Consider the following 22,520-nt stretch of genomic DNA (forward strand, 5'->3'; position numbering starts at 1 on the left):
AGTGTCAAATCCAACAGAGTAGTATCTAGTTGACCTGAATTCTAGTGCTATCTCTGCCTGTTATAAATATTGTAATCTTGAGCCAATCACTAAAACTGTTTTGGGTATTTGTTTGCTTTTTTTTGTTTTTTAAGAATTTTGGGAGAACCAGGCAAGACTGAAAACCAAGGTGGCAAGATCCTAAATTCTGAATTGCATAGTCCTGAAAATGGTACCTTGCTTCCCCATTTATTGATTCTCGCTTAAACAAGTCACTGGCCTCTACAAACCTCAAGTGGCTCAGGTGTAGAAATGGGATAAAAAGATAATAACAATAAATAAGATAATGTATGTAAAAGGGTTTGAAACAGCCTGGCTGATAGTAAATACCAACTAAATGTGTTTCTGTAAATGCTACATAGATGTGGAGTGTTACTATTACTCATATACACTTATGAAGGATCTAGTTAATATTCAAGGGCAAGTTTATGTCATACCTGAGGAAGTTTTTAAGAAACTGAGGATTTGCTATCACAATTACAGTTCTGATAATAAAGGTCATTGCTAAAGAATGTTGAAATATTTGTAATATATGGGATAATGTGCATTAGCTATTGTTACATAAATGTCAGTTAATAGAACTAAAAAAGACTTGGGATACAGTGTGGTAAGGCCTAATATTCAAACAGAACTGAAGCAAGCTTTGCTTAAGAGCGGAAGGCTTCTATCACCTCTGCATTTGGGCTTAATTATGATTCGACATAGGAAAAGGTGTGATTAAAACAGTATGTCCAAGTTCACATAACTAATATCTATGAATCTTAGTTTTCTCCTATGCAAAATGTGGAAATTAGTAGTGTCTAATTTGCTGACACTGGGGACTATCAAAAAGAAAAAAGCTAAAGCACTAGGAGAGGGTGGACTCGCCACATTCAACACTGGCCATCTACAAAGCAGAAGACAAATATTTCCTTTGGTACTGTTGCTAGCCAATACTACGCCTATAGGACATTTTTCATTCATTTTCCCAACAGATATTTATTCATTGCTTTCCCACTGTGTGCCAGCCACTATCCTAGGGCTTTGAGAATGCAGCAGTGAACAAAATACTACAATCTTGCCGTCATGCAACTTACAGTCTAGGGAGGACAGGGACGTGATAGAAAGATACACAAAGAAATACAGAACTGCAAATCTGAAAACCTCTATGAAGGAAGGAGACAGGATCTGGTACAGTGTTGAAGAGCGTAAGCTGTGAAGACCGAGTTCAAATCTTGGCCTTCCCACTTATAAATGGTGTAACTTTGGGCTGCCAACCTCTCTGTACCTTAGAAATTCTTCTGTAAATGGAGATAGTGAATTACTTCACAGGGCAATTGGGAAAATCTAATGAAATAACACACGTAAGTAAAGGAATTAGTGCCCAGAAGATAGCAAGTGCTCAGAATATTAGTTATTGTTTCAATTGCAGGACTTTCATGGGAAGGCTCTTTGTTTACTTTGTTAAACAAATACATCAGATGGCTAATAACACACACACAAAAAAACATACAATGTTAAGATCATCAATCAATTGCTCTTCTTTTTGTTAAGATGCATTTGTCATCATATACGAAACATAATGGTTTGACCAAATTTTTACTTTCTAAACTGGATGTTGTATAGAAATTTTAGGGAAGAAAAGAACCCAGCATGCTATCAGCTTTATTTGACTGTCTTCAGGCAGGCAGCTTCCCAGCTGCCTTGACAGTGAGGATCCATCCATTTCTGAAAGATCTCCTGGGAAGGCGACATTTTAATCTCCATTGGCAGATAACAAATAAATGGTATTGAAAATTTCACACCCAGATGAAGGGTGATGCTTAATCCAAAGTGATTTATGGCCCGAGTCACATGGTTATTATTGACAATTCCTTCATTAGATCTTTGGCATTTTCCCCAGTCACATTTTTTCTTAGTTTAAATACAACACGATTAGAAAAAGTCAGACACTGAGACAATTAAGGGGAAAGTGAGGGGAAAAAAAAGGGGGGGGGGCAGAGAGAGAGAGAGAGAGAAAAAGGAAATATTTGATAAGTGAATTCATTTGGATTTTTTTTCTCCTTTTCTAGTTCTTGGTATAATTATATTTAGAGGTATCTATAAAAATGTTTGAATTGAAAACTTACGATAGGCTTATAGTAGAATGAATAAAATTCAGAACATTTTTAAGTGTTTCGGGCATCTTAAGTGCCATTTCAAAAAAATCTTGGCTTTTGTATTTGCAATGTTATTAATATTATGAGTTTTACAACATAATAGACATTGTCTTATTTTCTAATTGAATTTGATTCCTATTTAGGGGCCTTTCCAAAGAGCTTAGTGTATCCATAGAGGATATCAGGCCTCTGATTCCAATAAGTAAAAATAGATTTTTTTTAACCTGCGAAACAATGGAGAGTCAAAACGAACCTGTTTGCTAATGCTGCTGTAGGAGCTAGGTATTTTACCTGTTCCTTTCTCTTCCTCGGTCTGCACCCTCAGTATCTGCTCTCCATCTTCCTCTCTCCAGCTGCCTCAGCAGATACAGCCTAGCATACTGATGACCAAACCTAGCTGCTGTCACAGAATCTATACAAGTGCACTAACCAAGACACTCACCAGAACATCATATGAAAACTAAGTACATGGTGAAATCCTTTCTCAGAGGCCAAATTAAAATATAAAGAAAGGACTGGTAAGCATGACTGCATGTATTCCATTCATGTTTTTGAACTCTATGAGGATACAATGCAAAAGGAGATGAATGGAATTAGAGATAGGTGGAAACAGAGAGAGAGAAAGAGAGAGAGAGAGAGGTGTCTCTCACACAAATCCTTTAACTAAGAGAAGAGGGACCATTAACATTCCCTGGGTAGAGATACAACACCCAGCAGACTATATTATGCATTACATACTGTGCCTAATCAGAGGTCAGCAGACTATAGCCTGCCACCTGTTTTTGCAAGACCCATTTAACATAAGGATGGTTTTTCATTTTTATTATTTGGACGGTTTTTCATTTTTAAGTATAAAATATAAAGAAGACTATTGGCTATTTGGAGAGAACAATTACTCATTGTATGTATTGGCCTGTAATTCCTAAAGTATTTGTTCTCTGTCCCTTTGCAGATAAAGTTTGCAAACCACTGGCCTGCACTATTTATCACCCAAGACACTTTTGCATTTCTCCTTTCTGGCATTCACTATACATACACTCATATTTATTGTCCAGCTATCCCTCTAGATAACACATTCCTTGAGGGTAGGAACAAGGACAAGCTCTGTGATTGTTACACAGCTGTGTCCCAGCACCAAACAATACATCTAACACAAAAAAATCATTCAATAAAAATTTGAATACAAAGTTAATAAATGAATGAACTATGATGCACATGCAGGACTTTCCTGGCGCTAGTGCTTGTATGTCCTAACAGCAAAGTGGAAACCAAAAGAAGAAGGAACCTGCTTAAAATCACACAGCAAAAGAGTGGAGAAAAAGGACTTTCAATTCGGAGATTCATGCCCTTAATGCAGAGCATTTTCCCCACAAGCTTCCTTTGGGCAAAGGAGGAAAGAGCCAATTTTGTCTAATATGGTTAACACAAACATCTGTGGAGAACAGATAAACCAGACTGAGCACTTACTCATTGGGATAGGCAAAGCCATGCGAACACTGCCAGCTACCTGTTTTCTACCCACTCTCCACCTGCTTCCTCATCCAATGCTTCCATGCCCAGTGAATCACTGTACAAGTGTCAGGAACTGAATTGTATGACAACTCATGGAAACAGTAAGTAGATTTTTTTAGTTGGATAGTGGGGAGCCACCCAGTGATGCCGAATGCATCCATCCATACATACACATGGAAGCAAGCTCAAAAGCACATAATTCATACTATTCTGCTTATTTTATTATAAAGAGCACAAAGGTCAAACAATACCCCTTCATCCTTGCCCAATTACATCACTCAAACTGCATCTCCAACGTTTTATATTTCTGTCTTCCATGACTACAATCACAACAGTAATAGTGCCATGGTGGTGATGGGTCTTGAACTGATTTACCTACATTGTATGGTTTCACCTTAAACATAACCTAGAAAGAATGGAGGTAAAGTTCACAAAGGTAGTAAGTGGTAGAGAATTCAAACATAAGACTTTTCTGACTGCAAGTTTGGTCATTTGTAACCACTGCATTGAATTAGAACTATCCACTTTGGCTGCTGCTTTGTTCCTTAGTGCTTGTCCTAGTCTTCATGTCCTCATTTCCATTTTTATTGATTTTACGCATTTTTTATCTTTTAAAAAGAAGCTTACAGTATGATCTGCTTAATCTCATATTACCCAAGAATGACCTTAAGTCTATGACACAGGATATGCATGAATCTAAAATAACTGATAACATTTAACCACTTTCCAATGTTATTTAATTTCTTTATACAATATTTTTTCTACAAATGATGTGAACAAAATGGGAATGAAAGACATGAAAACCATCTTATAACAATAGCGAAACTAAGCTCAGTAGAATTAGAATTAAATGGAAAAAATGAAGCCCCTAAAAAAAAATCCATGTGGTCCCTTCAGAGGACATATACTAAAATTGGAAAGATACAGAGAAGATTAGCAAGGCCCCTGTGCAAGGATGACATGTAAATTCGTGAAGCGTTCCATATTTTTGCTTGAAAAAAGCATGGAAGATACTAGAGAATCCCTTTCTGGAGAAATAAAAGAACTAAAATCTGACCAAGGTTATTAATGAGTTGCAATAAAAAATGGAGGCTCTAACTGCGAAGGATAAATGAGGCAGAAGATGGAATTAGTGTTATAGAAGACCAAATGATGGAGAAAGAAGAAGCTGAGAAAAAGAGATAAACAACTACTAGATCACAAGGGCAGAATTTGAGAGATAAGTGATACCATAAAGCAAAAAAAATTAGAATAATTGGGATCCCAGAAGAAGAAGAGAGAGAGATGCAGAAGGTATATTGGAGCAAATTATACTGGAGAACTTTCCTAATTTGGGAAAGGAAACAGGCATCAAAATCCAGGAGGCACAGAGTACCACCCTCAAAATCATTAAAAATAGGCCAACACCCGGACATCTAATAGTGAAACTCACAAGACTCAGAGACCAAGAGAAAATCCTGAAACCAGCTCAGGACAGAAGGTCTGTAACCTACGGTAGAAACATTAGATTGGCAACAGACCTATCCACAGAGACCTGGCAGGCCAGAAAGGACTGGTATGATATATTCAGAGCACTAAACGAGAAAAATATGCAGCCAAGAATACTATATCCAGCTGGGTTGTCACTGAAAATAGAAGGAGAAATAAAGAGTCCAGGACAAATAAAAACTAAAAGAATTTGCAAACACAAAATCAGCCCTACAAGAAATCTTGAAAGGGATCCTCTAAGCAAAGAGAGAGCCTAAAAGTAACATAGACCAGAAAGGAACAGAGACAATATACAGTAACAGTCACCTTACAGACAATACAATGGCACTAAATTCATATCTTTCAATATTTACCCTGAATGTATATGGGCTAAATGTCCCAATCAAAACACAGGGTATCAGATTGGATAAATAAACAAGACCCATCAATATGCTGTCTGCAAGAGACTCATTTTAGACCCAAAGACACCCCCAGATTGAAAGTGAGGGGGTGGAAAACCATTTACCATGCTAATGGACACCAAAAGAAAGCTGGGGTGGCAATCCTTATATCAGACGAATTAGATTTTAAAACAAAGACTATAATAAGAGATGAGGAAGGACACTATATCATAAAGGGACTATCCAACAAGAAGATCTAACAATTTTAAATATCTATTCCCCTCACATGGGAGCAGACAATTATATATGCCAATTAATAACAAAATCAAAGAAACACATCGAAAACAATACAATAGTAAGGGACTTTAACACCCCCCTCACTGAAATGGACAGATCATCTAAGCAAAAGACCAACAAGGAAATAAAGACTTTAAATGACACACCGGACCAAATGGACATCACAGATATATTCAGAACATTCCATCCCAAAGCAACAGAATACACATTCTTCCCTAGTGCCCATGAAACATTCTCCAGAACAGATCACATCCTAGGTCACAAATCAGGTCTCAATCTGTACCAAAAGATTGGGATCATTCCCTGTGTATTTTCAGACCACAATGCTTTGAAACTAAAACTCAATCAGAAGAGGAAAGTTGGAAAGAACTCAAATACATGGAGGTTAGAGAGCATCCTACTAAAGAATGAATGGATCAACCAGGAAATTAAAGAAGAATTTTAAAAAATTCATGGAAACAAAGGAAAATGAAAACACAACTGTTCAAAATCCTTGGGATGCAACTAAGACAGTCCTAAGAGGAAAGTATATAGCAATACAAGTCTTTCTCAAGAAAGAAGAAAGGTCTCAAATACACAACCTAACCCTACACCTAAAGGAGCTGGAGAAAGAACAGCAAATAAAGCCTAAACCCAGCAGGAGAAGAGAAATAATAAAGATAAGAGCAGAAATCAATGAAATAGAAACCAAAAGAACAGTGGAACAGATCAACAAAACTAGGAGCTGATTCTTTGAAAGAATTAATAAGAGTGATAAGCCCCTGTCCAGACTTACCAAGCAGAAAAGAGAAATGACCCAAATAAATAAAATCATGAATGAAAGAGGAGAGATCACAACCAATACCAAAGAAATACAAACAATTATAAGAACATATTATGAGCAACTCTATGCCAGCAAATTAGATAATCTGGAAGAAATGGATGCATTCCTAGAGATGTATAAACTGCCCAAACTGAACCAGGAAGAAATAGAAAACCTGAACAGACGTATAACCACTAAGGAAATTGAAGCAGTCATCAAAAATCTCCCAACAAACAAGAGCCCAGGGCCAGATGGCTTCCCAGGGGAATTCTACCAAACATTTCAAGAAGAATTAATACCTATTCTTCTGAAACTGTTCCAAAAAATAGAAATGGAAAGAAAACTTCCAAACTCAGTTTATGAGGCCACCATTACCTTGATCCCAAAACCAGACAAAGACCCCATCAAAAAGAATTACAGACCAATATCCCTGATGAACATGGATGCAAAAATTCTCACCAAAATACTAGCCAATACGATCCAACAGTACATTAAAAGGATTCTTCACCATGACCAAGTGGGATTTATTCCTGGGCTGCAACGTTGGTTCAACATCCTCAAATAAATCAATGTGATACAATACACTAATAAAAGAAAGAACAAGAACCATATGATCCTCTCAATAGATGCGGAAAAAGCATTTGACAAAGTACAGCATCCTTTCTTGATCCAAACTCTTCAGAGTGTAGGGACAGAGGGTACATACCTCAATATCATAAAAGCCATCTATGAAAAACCTACATCGAATATCATTCTCAATGGGGAAAAACTGAAAACTTTCCCCCTAAGGTCAGGAACATGGCAGGGATGTCCACTATCACCACTGCTATTCAACATACTACCAGAAGTCCTAGCCACAGCAATCAGACAACAAAAAGAAATAAAAGGCATCTGAATAGGCAAAGAAGAAATCAAACTCTCACTCTTTGCAGATGATATGATACTTTATGTGGAAAACCCAAAAGACTCGACCCCAAAACTGCTAGAACTCATACAGAAATTCAGTAAAGTGGCGGGATATAAATCAATGCACAGAAATCAACTGCATTTCTATACACCACCAACAAGACAGAAGGAAGAGAAATTAAGGAGTCGATCCCATTTACAATTGCACCCAAAACCATAAGATACCTAGGAATAAATCTAACCAAAGAGACAAAGGATCTGTACTCAGAAAACTATAAAATACTCATGAAACAAATTGAGGAAGACACAAAGAAATGGAAAAACGTTCCATGCTCATGGATTGGAAGAACAAATTTTGTGAAGATGTCAATGCTACCTAGAGCAATCTACACATTTAATGCAATCCCTATCAAAACACGATCAACTTTTTTCAAGGAAATGGAACAAATAATCCTAAAATTTGTATGGAACCAAAAAACACCTGGAATAGCCAGAGGAATGTTGAAAAAGAAAAGCAAAGCTGGCGGCATCACAATTCCAGACTTCAAGCTCTCTTACAAAGCTGTCATCATCAAGACATTATGGTACTGGCACAAAAACAGACACATAGATCAATGGAACAGAATAGAGAGCCCAGAAATGGACCCTCAACTCTGTGGCTAACTAATCTTCGACAAAGCAGGAAAGAATGTCCAATGGAAAAAAGACAGTCTCTTCAACAACTGGTGTTGGGAAAACTGGACAGCAATATGCAGAAGAATGACACTGGACCATTTCCTTACACCACCACAAAAATAGACTGAAAATGGCTTAAAGACCTAAATGTGAGATAGGAGTCCATCAAAATCCTAGAGGAGAACACAGGCAGCAACCTCTTCGACCTCAGCTGCAGCAACTTCTTCCTAGAAACATCGCCAAAGGCAAGGGAAGCAAGGGCAAAAATGAACTATTGGGACTTCATCAAGATAAAAAGCTTTTGCACAGCAAAGGAAACAGTCAACAAAATCAAAAGACAACCGACAGAATGGGAGAAGATATTGGCAAATGACATATCAGATAAAGGGCTAGTATCCAAAATCTATAAAGAACTCATCAAACTCAACACCCAAAGAACAAAGAATCCAATCAAGAAATGGGCAGAAGACATGAACAGACATTTTTCCAAAGAAGACATCCAAATGGCCAACAGACACATGAAAAAGTGCTCAACATCGCTCGGCATCAGGGAAATCCAAATCAAAACCTCAATGAGATACCACCTCACACCAGTCAGAATGGCTAAAATTAACAAGTCAGGAAATGACAGATGTTGGCGGGGATGTGGAGAAAGGGGAACCCTCCTACACTGTTGGTGGGAATGCAAGCTGGTGCAGCCACTCTGGAAAACAGTATGGAGGTTCCTTAAAAAGTTGAAAATAGAGCTACCCTATGACCCAGCATTTGCACTACTGGGTATTTACCCCAAAGATACAAATGTAGGGATACGAAGGGGAATGTGCACCCCAATGTTTATAGCAGCAATGTCCACAATAGCCAAACTATGGAAAAAGCCAACATGTCCGTCAACAGATGAATGGATAAAGAAGATGTGGTATATATATACAACAGAATATTACGCAGCCATAAAAAACAAAAAATGAGATCTTGCCATTTGCAACGACGTGGATGGAACTAGAGGGTATTATGCTAAATGAAGTAAGTGAATCAGAGAAAGACATGTATCATATGATCTCACTGATATGAGGAATTCTTAATCTCAGGAAACAAAGTGAGGGTTGCTGGAGTGGTCGGGGGTGGGAGGGATGGGGTGGCTGGGTGATAGACATTGGGGAGGGGATGTGCTATGGTGAGCGCTGTGAATTGTGTAAGACTGATGAATCACAAACCTGTAACTCCAAAACAAATAATACATCATACGTTAAAAAAAAAAAGAGAAGATAGTAGGAAGGGAAAAATGAAGGGGGGAATCAGAGGGGGAGACGAACCATGAGAGACTATGGACTCTGAGAAACAAAATGAGGGTTCTAGAGGGGAGGGGGGTGGGAGGATGAGTTAGCCTAGTGATGGGTATTAAAGAGGGCACCTATTGAATGGAGCACTGGGTGTTATACTAAAACAATGAATCATGGAACACTACATCAAAAACTAATGATGTATGGTGATTAATAGAACATAATAAAATAAAATTTATAAAACAAAAAACAATGGACTACTAAATTTTTTAATACTCAAATCAGCAACAAATGTAGGAGAAAATATCCAATGCTGAAAAGGGTGGCAAGACAGGCATTCTCATTCAGCACTGGTGAGAAACTAAATTGGTTTAGCTATTGTGGAAAGCCCTGATCAAATTATTCTACCTTCAAGTATCCAGAGGAAATAATTCAGAGATGCAGACAAAGATTAACATAAATAGGTATCATCTATAGCATTATTTATAATTGGGTAACATTGGAAACAACCTGAATGCTTAATAAATTCCAAGAGGAAAAAGTCAGAAAACAGAATTATACATTTATATTATGACAAAACATGATATACAGAAAGAAAAAAGTAGTCAGACTGGAAAGGAATTAACAGTATTATATTCTCTGAATGATGAAATTATAGTTGTATTTTTACTTTTTTGTATTTTTCAAGTTTTTTCAAAGATTTCTATTTCTCCAAGAAGGAAAGGAAACTCCTATTTAAGAAGACACGCAGAAAGATTGATAGAGAACGTCAGAGTCAATTTACAAAAATAGAATGAATGCAAATATGCTACAAAATAAAAGGGAAAGGAGGGAACATGATTTGCAAATTCTTCACAAGGAAGAAAAGGGAAATATGATACATTACCCTCTTTAACCTAAAGGAGAAAGAAAATGCATTTCTCAGGGAAGATTAAATGTTTCCAAGACCTACTTCTCTAACATTTGTCTTCCTGTTCTAACTTAAGGCTCTCACCCATTTTTTTTTCCCCTCTCACTTCCCTACTGTGTTGCCCCTCTTATTACTTGTGTCTGGAACCTATAGGTACCTACTAAATATCAATGTTGACTGAAAAACTGTCATCTGTTTCAAGGAAGTTGCCATTCAGGATTCTCTGGGAAGCAGGTGTTTCTACCAGCACCACATTACCTGAAGAACAGGTAGAAAAAATAGAAGTAAATCTAAGATCCCTTGCAGGAAGTCATCAGTATCACTCTAGAGAATTGAGATTGAAGCTCCTTTGAAATTTTCATTAATTTCTGAAACACTTAAGTTGATTCTCCATGCAGGGCCCAAAGAGATATAAGAGAAAATAAAGGAGAACCAAATGCTCTTTTGTCTGAAGCCCAATTCTGCCATTTACTGGCCAAGTGAATTGGACAGACCTACCTCTTAAGTTGTTAACCCTGGGATTCTCACCTGCAAAATGGGGTCATAATGACTATTTCATAGTATTGTGGTAAAGATTAATTAACGCAGTGTTAGCAGTTTCCAACACCATGACTGGCCACAGAGGCAAGTAAGAAATGTTAGTTTCCTAAATAAAATATTGGCCTTTCCCTTTAGGAACTTATAATCTAGCAGAAGATGTGAACATTTATGTAGGAAATGACCATGCAAGGTGAAAAGCAGTGTCAGAGCAAGTTCTTTCAGAACTGAGGAAAGGAAAGATTATTTTCAGTTTGGAATTTGGGGGTGGATAGTAAACACGTAATAGGATTCCATCTTGGTTCTAAGATACAGTGGGGAACATAGTCCTTACTCCCAGTGGAATTCATAGGCTACTAGAAGGTGTCAGATAATGAACATTTATCCAAATAAGAAGATTTCAGGTGGTAAAAATGTGTGGTAAAATAAAAGAGAGAGAGGAAGATGGCAGAGAGACAGGAAGCTAGTCCAACAAGCTGGTCAATAAAGGTTGTTTCAAGGTGACATTTTAGCTGAGACAGAAACCAACGGGATAGTCATCTTGGAGCCATGCCAGGGGTAAAATGAGAACCACTACCAGAAGTAAAGTGCCCTGGCTAGAGGAGAAGACCCAACAGAGCTAAACGTCTCAGTAAAGTTAAAGGTGTTTCCTAGGTCGCTAAAAATTGGGGTGAAAATAAAATGGCTTCCATGATGAACAGAAATAGGCGAGACCACCAGAAATGAAATATTCCACAAGGTTTGGCTAAATGACAACTTCCTTCTCCCCTGACCTTGTTAGTAGCTTCACAAGGAGGTTGAGAAAACACATCATGGAGAGAGCAACCAGTGAGCTTTAAACAAATCATTCTACCCCATTGGGCAATCTAGCCACTGTCTAAGATCCCCTAGTTTTTAGGGCTTTCAGCCTCAGTTTACAAATCCATTAAGTTAGCATAATAATTTCTCCAGCAAGCAAAAGGGAGACCAACCTGTTACTAATAAAGCCACTTCACAAGTTGCAAGTGCTTGGCTGCGGGGTTGTATCCTGACAAAATATGGGTGATTATTTTTTTCTCTCCAGTTAAGCTCCATGCATTAGAGAATTTTAAAGAGCTCTTTGATGACTGAGTAAAGCAGTTTTATTCCAGGCTGAATTGGCCTATTACTTCCTCATATAACAACAGCTTGTGCTTCTATCCGAAGGGGGCACTTTCGATTCACTTAAAGGACAGCAGAGGGTCTAATGCAGCATGGAGGCAGAGCAGGAAATTGGGAGAGATTGCCTGCGTAGTCAAAGAGGGAGGAACAACCGTCCCAGAGGGCAATGGGGTATTTGCTCAGCAGTCCAAGGAATAACTACGTGTATTTTTTAATCTTCCAAAGCAAGTGGAGGGCAGATGTGGTTTGACCTTGAGAAAGTCTCCTTGGTGGCCTGGTTTTATGGAACCAGGCATAGCTAGTTGGTTATGAAGTCAATTATGAAATGAATATATTAGATCAGGGTCAACACTTCTACAAAAACAAATAAGACTAGAACAGAATATAACAGATTAAGAGTATATCACATAAGTAATGGTATTTTTATGAAAACTTTTTTCTGATATGTATGTATATGTGTGTATTCTTGTGTACTGTCACAATGTAAAATGTGTTTATTACTGATAATAGTAAAACAAAAATTTAAAGCCACTGGTGCAGGGGACATTCCATCCTGAAGCAAGCCCATGGGTATATGCTCTCCAATCCCAGGGCATACACACACTTCACTCACAAACTCAGAATCAGAGCATTTGAGTTAGAAGGTACCAAGGATACCATCTACACACGATATTTTACAGATAAGGAATTGAACTAAAGAAGTAAAAATAATTTCCCAAGATAAGGGCCTCAAGACATGAAACAAGTTCTCCTTAACTGACAGTCTAGGGATCTTTACACTTTAAAGTCATAGCTTAACATTGGAAAGGAACTGTTCTGAATCAGATGTCCATGCATTTTCCTTTCACTGCCAAAGAGGGGAGTTGTCCTAGACTCTAGCAACACAGAATCCTTCATTCCATGGGATCTTCCCTGCTCACACAACCCCCAGGACGTGACTACAGTCTGAGGCTGGTCATCCCATTTGGGATGCATCTGTTTCTTTCAATCTTTCATGTCTACCCCAGAGACTACCTCAAAGATGAGTTCTCAGGGTTTAGGTTTAGAAACAATATGGTTTGAGTTCAGAGCTCAGGTGCCACTGTCCCATAGACCTGGGTTCAATTACCACTGGACAATAAGCCCCATGAAGATGGTGTTATACCTTCCTTGAATACTGCTGTATCCTCAAGGCTTCACGCCATGTGTAGGACCGTGCAGCACCCCATGCAAATTTGTGGAAAGAAACAAGGGAAAGGAGCCCTGAGTCTGCCACTTAGTAGTCATGTGACCTGGATAAGTGACTTCACCTCTCTGAGCCTCAGCATTCTCATCTAGAAAATGGAAATATTCAAAGGGTTAGAGGATCAAGTGAGAGAACAGAGATCCAGAACTGAGCTCAGTGCCCAGACTATAGCAAACAGTACGTGACAGCTGTTATAACTAGATATTTCTTCATTAGTGCTTGGTGACTTTTAACCCAGCAGAACCCCGCCCCCTTTTTAAGATAACAAATATTTAAGAGATGAAAGCAAAACTCTACAGTGCTGCTGGCTGGCCTCCCTCTTGGGCCCACTAGGGGCCCCTGAATCACCTCTGAGGGATCCCAGGGTTGATCAGAATTGTGCACAAAAATTACTCCCCGGAGCCCTGATCTTTCCCTCTCCTGGCAGGATTACTGCTGAGGCTGTTATGGATAGCTGAGGCCAGGCAGGAAATGAAGGCCTGCCATGAGCACCTGTCAGAGCCACATAATGACAAATCTCCCTGGAGACAGCATCCCATTGTTCATGTACAGCACCAATGATGCATTCTCTGAGCCAGTGAGCTTCGGAGTAACAAAAAACATCAGGTCCCGTAAAGGAAGACAACAGATGAAGGAGGAGTTCTAAAACTGCAGAACCTGCAGGAACTAATGTCAGAGTCATGTGCAAGTCTACTAAATTTCTGGAATTAATTGATGGCCCCACATCTAACAGCTTCCTCCAGGCACACATTTGCATATGGAAATGTGCAATGCTTTTTATTCATTCTCGTTTCTTTCTTAATGTTAAATTAACTGGGCCAATAAACCACAGGAAGTATTACTTGAAATCTGACTTCAATCACTATTAACATAAAATATTTAAATGTGCATGGAAAGCATACTTCAGGGGGCTTGTCCTGAAGAACAGCAAGTAGAAAGGAAAGTCAGAATTTCGTCAGGTAAGAGAAGGTGTTTCATGCTGCTCTTCAGTGGGCAACGGGACCAAATGGAAGCAAATATGGGAGCTTTGCACTCTGCTAGGAAGAGTCAGAGACACCAAGAGAGCCATTAAGAACCCTGGCTTTGCTGGGACAAAACTTGGACACTTGAGCCAATCTCTTCAGTGCAGCTTCGTCTGTCACATGGGAACCATACTGTCTACTTTCCAGGGACATTGTGAGGACAGGATAACATATGAGAAAGTCCATGGAGTTCTTTGCCAACACAGCATCGTATTCACACCAATATTTTCAGTATGTATTCTGATACTTCATCACCATCTCAGCGACGCTATGAGTGCCTCTCAGACTATCAGAGTGATGTAAGTGCATAATGTGAGGTTTTAAGTGTTTCAGTGAAGGATGAGGGCTTCCAACTCTTCCCATGCTCTTTGGAGCAGTTTGCTGAGGCAGTTTCGCATTAGATTCCCAGAGGGTAAATGAAAATAATTATCCTAATTGTTATAAATAATGCCAAGGACATAGGCTCATATTCAAATATATTTGCTTTAAAAAGGACCTTGAGCCAACGTTGTGAATGAAAACATGACTGATGTCAGCTGCGGGAGAGGAAAGTGGGTGTCAGACTGCCCGGGTTTGGCACTGGGGCTCTGTCAGGAGTAGACATATTTGCAGTGAGTGAGGAAACACGAAGCCCAGTGATTTACTAGACAGCATCTTTTCGGGGAGCTTCTGAGGTATATCCCTAGCCCTGTTAGACCCTCCCTCCCATCAGACGTCATACTCTCAGTTTCTATTCTCTCCACTTCCTGCTGAATTTTCTCAACTAGCTCAGATAAGAACTATTTTAAGTGCCATGGAGACAAGGACTGGGTCTTTCATACCTGAAGGTCTTGAGCATAGTGCATGGTTCATGCCGATCAGCCAAGTACTTAGTACATGACCAGTATATGCCAAGCATAGGTCAGCCACTGGGTATACAACAGAAAAATAAAAAATAAAAAAGAGGCAATCCCAGCCCTCATGAGGTTTGCAGTCTAAAGCAGTTCACAAGGTTAATAAATTTATTAGTGCCTTGACGAGATGAACCTTCCAAATTACTGTGCCTATTATGTTTAGTAACTATTACTGAGACCTTACTATTAGTAGAGAACGAAGATTCAAAGCTGAATGAGGCTCTCTTTTAAAGAAGTTATTTTAATAAAACATACTAACATGCATACAAATAATGATAAAAAACCATGATATTCTAAGCTTATTTTAAGTATTCTCATTTAATCTAAAAAAGAGCCTTATAAAGTAATCCCAATTCTACTTTACAGATGAATAAACTGAGGCACAAAGACGTTAGCCATTTCCCATGGTCTGTCACGCTGCTCCTAAGAGTTGGAGCCAGGATTTGAAGGCTAAAGCCTGGAGTCTGAATCTAGGGCAGGTATGCTTACCTCTTAGGTTTCGCTTCTAACAGAAACAGAGTACAGTAGGAGCAAAAAGGAAGAATAATTCTTACTGGGAAAATGAATCCATCCTTTATTCCTGTGTCCACCCTATGGAGTACCTACTACATGCTGGGTGTTGGGAATGCAAAGATGACCTGGATGCATCCTGCTTTGTAGCTTCCACACGAGTGAGGGAGAAGAATAAACAAACAAGCTGAGGATATAAAAAGAGAAATATCAAGGAAGTAACTTCCTTCCTGGGAGAGAGATTACTTCAGCGGGGACTTTAAGGATGGATAAGATATTTATGATGTGATAATGGCCTTGTTTCAAATAAATTAAAAAGGGCGTTACTTCAGAAAGATGGACAAGCCCCTGGAAATTATTTCTTAGGAAGAGGGGAGCTATTCTGTGCCCTTGAAATACACAACTTCTGAAGAGAGCGGACTGTGGCAGCCATCCTAAAGCATTGCCTACCTGACCCCAAAGAGCAGATGGCACATAGTGGATTAAGAACACGGATTCCACACTGCCCTATCTCTGTGTGCCAAAGTCAGGTTTGACTTGATTTATGTCTCCCCTAACTTTATAAGAAATCCTCTCCACAGTACAACAGAAAGAACACGCTGTGCTATAGAATCCAGTCAAGGTCAGGGAAACAAATGAATATCCTGATAGGCTGTAGAGAGGAACAAGAAGTTTAAAGTTTGAAATTGTTCACAATTGACATCTAGCCCATGAATCTTCCGGGATTATTAGTTATCTTCTGGAAATAACAGCTTTCATCTGAGATTGTATGGAGCCCCATAAGAGATATATATTTTTAGATTTCAGGCAACATACAGAATTTGTTTGGAGATATGGGGGGATTTTTATTTTATTTAACTTACACGGTTACAGAATAATATTAGAAGTCTAAGAGGAAGCTTATAATCAAATAATCTAATCGGTTGTCTTTATAGCCCATTAAGTGGATGTCCAGAGATCAGACCCCCTTGTTCAAGTTACTCCACTCATAAACATTAAGTCAAATTAAACCTGTGTTTTGAAAATAAAGGCTTTACTTTGCATCTGTTTTTGCTCCTATTTCCTCTGCCTCCAATTCATTCCCTCCCCCCCGTTCCCCTCACCTCCCATGGCCAAATTTACCTATATGTGGCCAAATGTTCCAAGTAAACTTCTAATTACCTGAGGGAAATGTGAACTATCTTCCGTGATGGCCGACAGGGTGTCTTTCACTGAACAGGCATAGAATGAGTGCCACAGAGAGAGAGACAAACTATCTAAAGGAGAAACTCCCACAAATCTTGGATGGCAGTGTGAATTAAACCACTCTGACAAGGGGCAGCATTTTGGCATATATCTCAAAAGTCACAGGCTTGTGTATAAAATTTGAGTCAATAATCCCACTTTGATGAATATATCCTAAGGAAAAAAAAATCTCAGGCAGTGAAACAACAATGAAGCTTTATGTATCAAGATAACCACGACAGCATTATTTATCATTGGAAGAAAAAGTAAACCCTAACGATAGTTCTTGACTTCAGTAAGAATGGTTAAGTAAATTTTAATGCATACAATCAGTGGAATATTACACAGTGATTTACAACTGTGCCTGCAAAGAGATCTGACAGTAGCATTTAGCGGCAAGAGCATGAATACGAGTTTCAATCTCAGCTTCACCCCTTATTAGCTGTGTGATATTGGGCAAGTTACCATGAATACTATATAAATATAACTATTATGATTATTATCATCAATGCCATTATTTATGCTAACCTGGGAGAATGAAATGTTTACACAGACTATATTGACAGGAATAAAGCACAATATAGCTAAATAATGATACTGATTTTATGATAATGATCATAACCGCCTAAATAAACCATTATATCAACCTGTACTTTATGTGTCCCCACCCTAGTTTTGGTGCTCATGCAATGTTTTCATTATTGCCTGGGGGCCCATGGCTCTCTGCCCCTCCCCCAGTTCTACCTGCAAGAGGAAGCCATACCCATACCCAGACAGCAGAAGTGGCCACCAAGCATCTCCCTCTCTACCATCCAGCGAGGGCCAGCTGCCAGTACTTTTCCTGAAAATAATCCAGCAGCAATGCCACTCACCAGTATCCTGAGACTTTCCCAGCTCACATCTAATCCATCTTCTATGGGATAATACTCCATTTAGTGATTTAGGATACAAGTTAGTCCCCAGGATTAGAGAAGGGAGCTCTGGGTGCTTTAGGGGTGCAAGAAGAGTGGGGGCACCTGACCACGGTGAGACTAGATGAAATCAACTTGAGATTTCTCACCAAGATAGAGAAGAAGGTCATGTGCCCTCTTCCCCCACAGTTGGATATCCCCAGCTGTGACACTAAATGAAGAATAAATATTGGGAGGAAATATATCAACATGTAAGCAGCGGCCATCTCTAAACGTGGCACTACACTGGAGTGTTTTTATTTTCTCCTTCCTTTTATTCTTTAGTATTTTCAAAATTTGTTTGACTGGCCATATACTAATCTTCACAATGGGGAAAAAATAAACTTTTTAAATGTGTAAAAATACAGGTCTCCTTCAAGTGTTTGAAAGTTTAGATGGCATGATGTCAAGTAAAAGTCATAACCTGACAGCTTTTCATATTAGAAATTTTCCAGAAGTCCCCTGCATATCAGATTTAAAAACTGGGGACTTAGCAGTGGGAACTGAGAGGATTAGGGTTGTTGATGACACAAAGGGAAGAGAAAGCTGGCATATCAGGGATATTACTGAAAGCCAACATACTTTTGACAAACTCAGGTTCAGAAAATGCCCCAAATGTGTACTGAGAAACATTGGATCCTTCAGAATGAGAAGTAAACTTAATGCACCCACATGGTAAGAGCATAATAGTTGAAAAGTCATTGTACTTGTAACTTAATATTGTCTTTTAAACCTCTCTATAAACAAAAAACAAGAAGAAAAATAAAAAATATATATAAAGTAATTCTTTTAACTGGCTCAAACTTTTAAAACTGGCTCAAAAGTTTGAAAGCTCTGCGATATGTTTAGAAGGGAAAAAATTTTCCACCTTTAAATACATAGGGGGGAAATGTTTATTATATCCCACTTTGAGAGTGACTAACTCTGGTGGAGAAACAATTAAAAGGTTCTGAATATTCTCCAAAAATGTGCCAATCATTTCTAGAGAATGTCCAAAGAATTTTGCAAATCTCCAAGATTTATAAGTATGTTTTTAACAATATATTTGAACTCACCTAATGCACTGACATCTGAATAATTTCAGTGACCACCGTCAGACCCCTTATAAACATAATTTAATGTTTAAGTAGAATCACATAGGGAGACAGCATGGATTGGCTGTTACATCCAATCCTTCACCACGTTCTGTTTGTTCTTGGACTCAAACGCTTCTTGAGTTTGTGTACTACTCTCCATCATCACTGCCTCTACACTAGTCTGAATTCCCACTGTGTCTTGCCTACATCAGTGAACCAAGCAAGATCATGTGGTGACAAGCATGGACTCTGGTTCCAACCTGGTTCTCTACTTACTAGTTGTGTGACACTGGGCACTCATATTTTAATAAACTATAAAATGTTTCTTTTATCCATCCCCGGCTGTTACACCTGTAGGTATTTGCACTGCATGCAAGTGTCTATAGTGGAGGCAATTTCATGTACTGGCTGGGAGCTCTCTGGCTGCATCACCTGCACCCTTCTCCTGAGCCATCCATCCATCAGCCAGGAACCTTTCCAAATATAAATATAAAATGTCACCTCCCTTTCCTAACCACTTTAGTAGCTTCCCATTGCTTTAAGGATGAAGGCTAAATTTTACATGTATAAAGTCCCTATCCCCTTCTCTATTTTCATCTACCCTCACTTCCCCTGCTTTCTGTGCTCCAGTCATGCTGTCTTCTTTCAGCTCCTCAAACACTGGCTTCCTGAGAGCAGGGACATCTGGGTTTGCCCATCATTTTATTCCAGCACCCTGTGGCGTACCTAGAAAATGTTCCTATTGATAGTAACAGCTAACATTTATTGAGCCCTTACTGTGCCTCAGATATCGTCCTAAAGTGCTTTATTTATATTATCTCACCACAATGGTATGCCGTCAGTTCTATTACTATCCACATTTCACAGATGGGGAACTAAGGCTGACAAAGCCAAGAAACTTACTCCTGGTTTCAGGGTTAGTAACAGGACAGATCTGAACTTGGAAAAAAGAACCCTGGAGCTACTACAAGAAACCTTCCATAAATGTTTATTGAAGGATTAATTGAATAACTGTTCCAGAGTGCCGGAATGGCTTGATTCTCAAATGCAAAAGATCCAAATCAGTGTACCAGCAAAATAAGAATGATTTCACATTAGTGGCCTTTGGAATTGCTTGAAATTAGACAAAGTCAAAAGGTTAAAGCCATGAAAACAAGACTCTTAGTGTAGAGGATCTGAGATTATCTTCCTGATAGGAGATTCAGCTGGTCACATATACTCTGGATTTTTCTACCGCTTTCACTGAATTTGCTTCTTAGAAGAAGGTATCACACCTCATTCACTTCTGTGAATCATGAGTGACAGCTGACACTAGGCCTGTTTCATGGTAAGTGCTCAGGGACAGGTGGTCAGAATGTCAGGCTCCATTACCAGTTGGAGAAGATTTTAAGGATCTGAACATTAAAAAGGAAACCGAAGAAAGTAGCAAGGTCCTGAGACCTGGCTGACAAATAACCTAACTGGAAAAAAAATCAAATGGAGACATGAATGGTTTCAGGTTCATTCATCATAGAGAAGGGGAGGCTAGGGAGGAGAACCCCTAAGATAGAGAGCTGCTTCTGAGAAGGAAGGACATCCTCTGATCGTCACTTCCCCAGAGAGGTAAGAGGTAAGACTTACTTAAATGCAGGGGTGTTTGGGTTTTAAAAAACTACAGTGCCAAGGGTACCTGGGTGGCTCACTTGGTTAAGCATCCAACTTTTGGTTTGAGCTCAGGTCATGATCTCAGGGTCTTGAGATAGAGCCCCACACATCAGGCTCTGTGCTCAGCACGGAGTCTGCTTGAGATTCTCTCTCTCTCCCTCTCCCCCTCCCTCTCTCTCTCTCTCTCAAATAAAAATAAATTAAAAAATCTTAAAAAAACTGCAGTGCCAGACCTCATATTTTGATAAACTATAAAATATTTCTCTTACCAATCCCTGCCTTTCACACCCATCCATACTTGCACTGCATGCAAATGTGTGTAGAACTGGGACAATTTTGTGTACTAGGTTAAGAGCATGGACTTATATGTTGCTCAGACATCATCAACATTCTCATCGTTGGCACTCCGAGGACAGTTTACTTCAATCCTCTGAGCTTCTGAGTCCTGATATGTGAAAAGGGAATACTTAAACCTTCTTCCTAGAATTGCAAAGGAAATGGGAAAATGTAAAGCATTGAGCCCAGTGTCTGGCATGCAATTGGTGTTTGAGTAATGGTAGCTGCTACTTTATCATCATCTCTGCTATTAGTCCATTATTTTTTTTCTGGAGGAGTTAGTTTATTCAAGGGGATAGGTGTTAACATCAAGCTGTACATAGCAGTCATTCCAAAAAGAGAGACAGAAAAAAACGATCATATAAAACATCCTTTCTAAAAGAACCATCCCACATCGGAATAGTCACTGCCAGGTACAAGCTAAGAACATTGACTCTCCAGGCCACTAACGTGAAATCATTCTTATTTTGCTGATACACTGATTTGGATCTTTTGCATTTGAGAATCAAGCCATTCGGCACTCTGGAACAGTTATTCAATTAATCCTTCAATAAACATTTATGGAAAGTTTCTTGTAGTAGCTCCAGGGTTCTTTTTTCCAAGTTCAGATCCGTCCTGTTACTAACCCTTGAATATGCCTGGGTTCATAGCCAAACTCAAACTCTTACCAGCTGTGCGGATACAAGAAGTTACTTGACCTTTCTGTGCCTTGTTCATCTATAAAATAGGGTAATAATGGTACTTATCCTCTCGGTTCGTGATGATTCAAAGGAGATGATATGAAAAGTGTCTAGCAAATAGAAAGTGCTCAGCAAATGCTGTGGGTTTTGGGTTTTTGTTGTTGTTGTTTTAGGAATAAGAGGTTATTCAGCCTCTTATGCTAAATTTTAGGATTATATGTTATACAGGATATGTTCAGAATGTTTTGGGGATAGCTCCAATTTTTGCATTGAAAATTAGTAGGCATTTATAGCCATGATCCATTTTAGAGGTTCTTAAAACAGAATCCAGGCTACACAGGGACACGTTAATATTTGTGTAACAGAAGATTTTAAAAAATATACTTGATTTTACGTGACTTTTTTTAAACCAAAAGAAAGTAATTCCTAAAATGCATTTACCCTCAAAGCCCCACATAAACACATGCAAGCCTAAAGGACAATATGGGTAAAAGAATGTACATCTTTCCCATGCATGGAAAATACACATTTGTACAAAGGTGATTAAAACCTGCCTATCAATACAGGGCAACTAAACAAACTTCTTATAGAAATATATTCCCCATGGATTTATGTACCCGTTTGCTCCAATATAATTTTATAACATTTAGTTTACAAAAATTGACTAAAAGTATATTTAGTACATTGCTTTGCAATGCAACATTTAATTTTATAGCATGGATAATGTATTTCTTTTTACAAATGTATCAGTTTCCTGATAGCATCAATAAGCTTCTTCAGAGTCATTAAACACAATGTGAGAAATAAGTAAAGTTACAGATCTTGTTACTGAAACACACAGAATGATTTTCAGCTCATA

At 38.7% G+C, this 22,520-nt stretch overlaps 1 protein-coding gene and 1 non-coding gene across 4 annotated transcripts in view; one reads left to right on the plus strand and one right to left on the minus strand.

The window, feature by feature from the left end:
- The window catches only part of NELL1 (neural EGFL like 1), an 805,269-nt gene that overhangs the window by 231,203 nt on the left and 551,546 nt on the right, over window positions 1-22,520 (minus strand). The gene's annotated exons all lie outside the window — the stretch shown is intronic.
- Window positions 4,577-4,679, plus strand: LOC123326240. The gene has a single exon (XR_006540953.1). It is a non-coding gene; the product is annotated as a U6 spliceosomal RNA (small nuclear RNA).

Source organism: Neomonachus schauinslandi, chromosome 11 (assembly GCF_002201575.2).
Source record: "Neomonachus schauinslandi chromosome 11, ASM220157v2, whole genome shotgun sequence".
Lineage (NCBI taxonomy): Eukaryota > Metazoa > Chordata > Mammalia > Carnivora > Phocidae > Neomonachus > Neomonachus schauinslandi.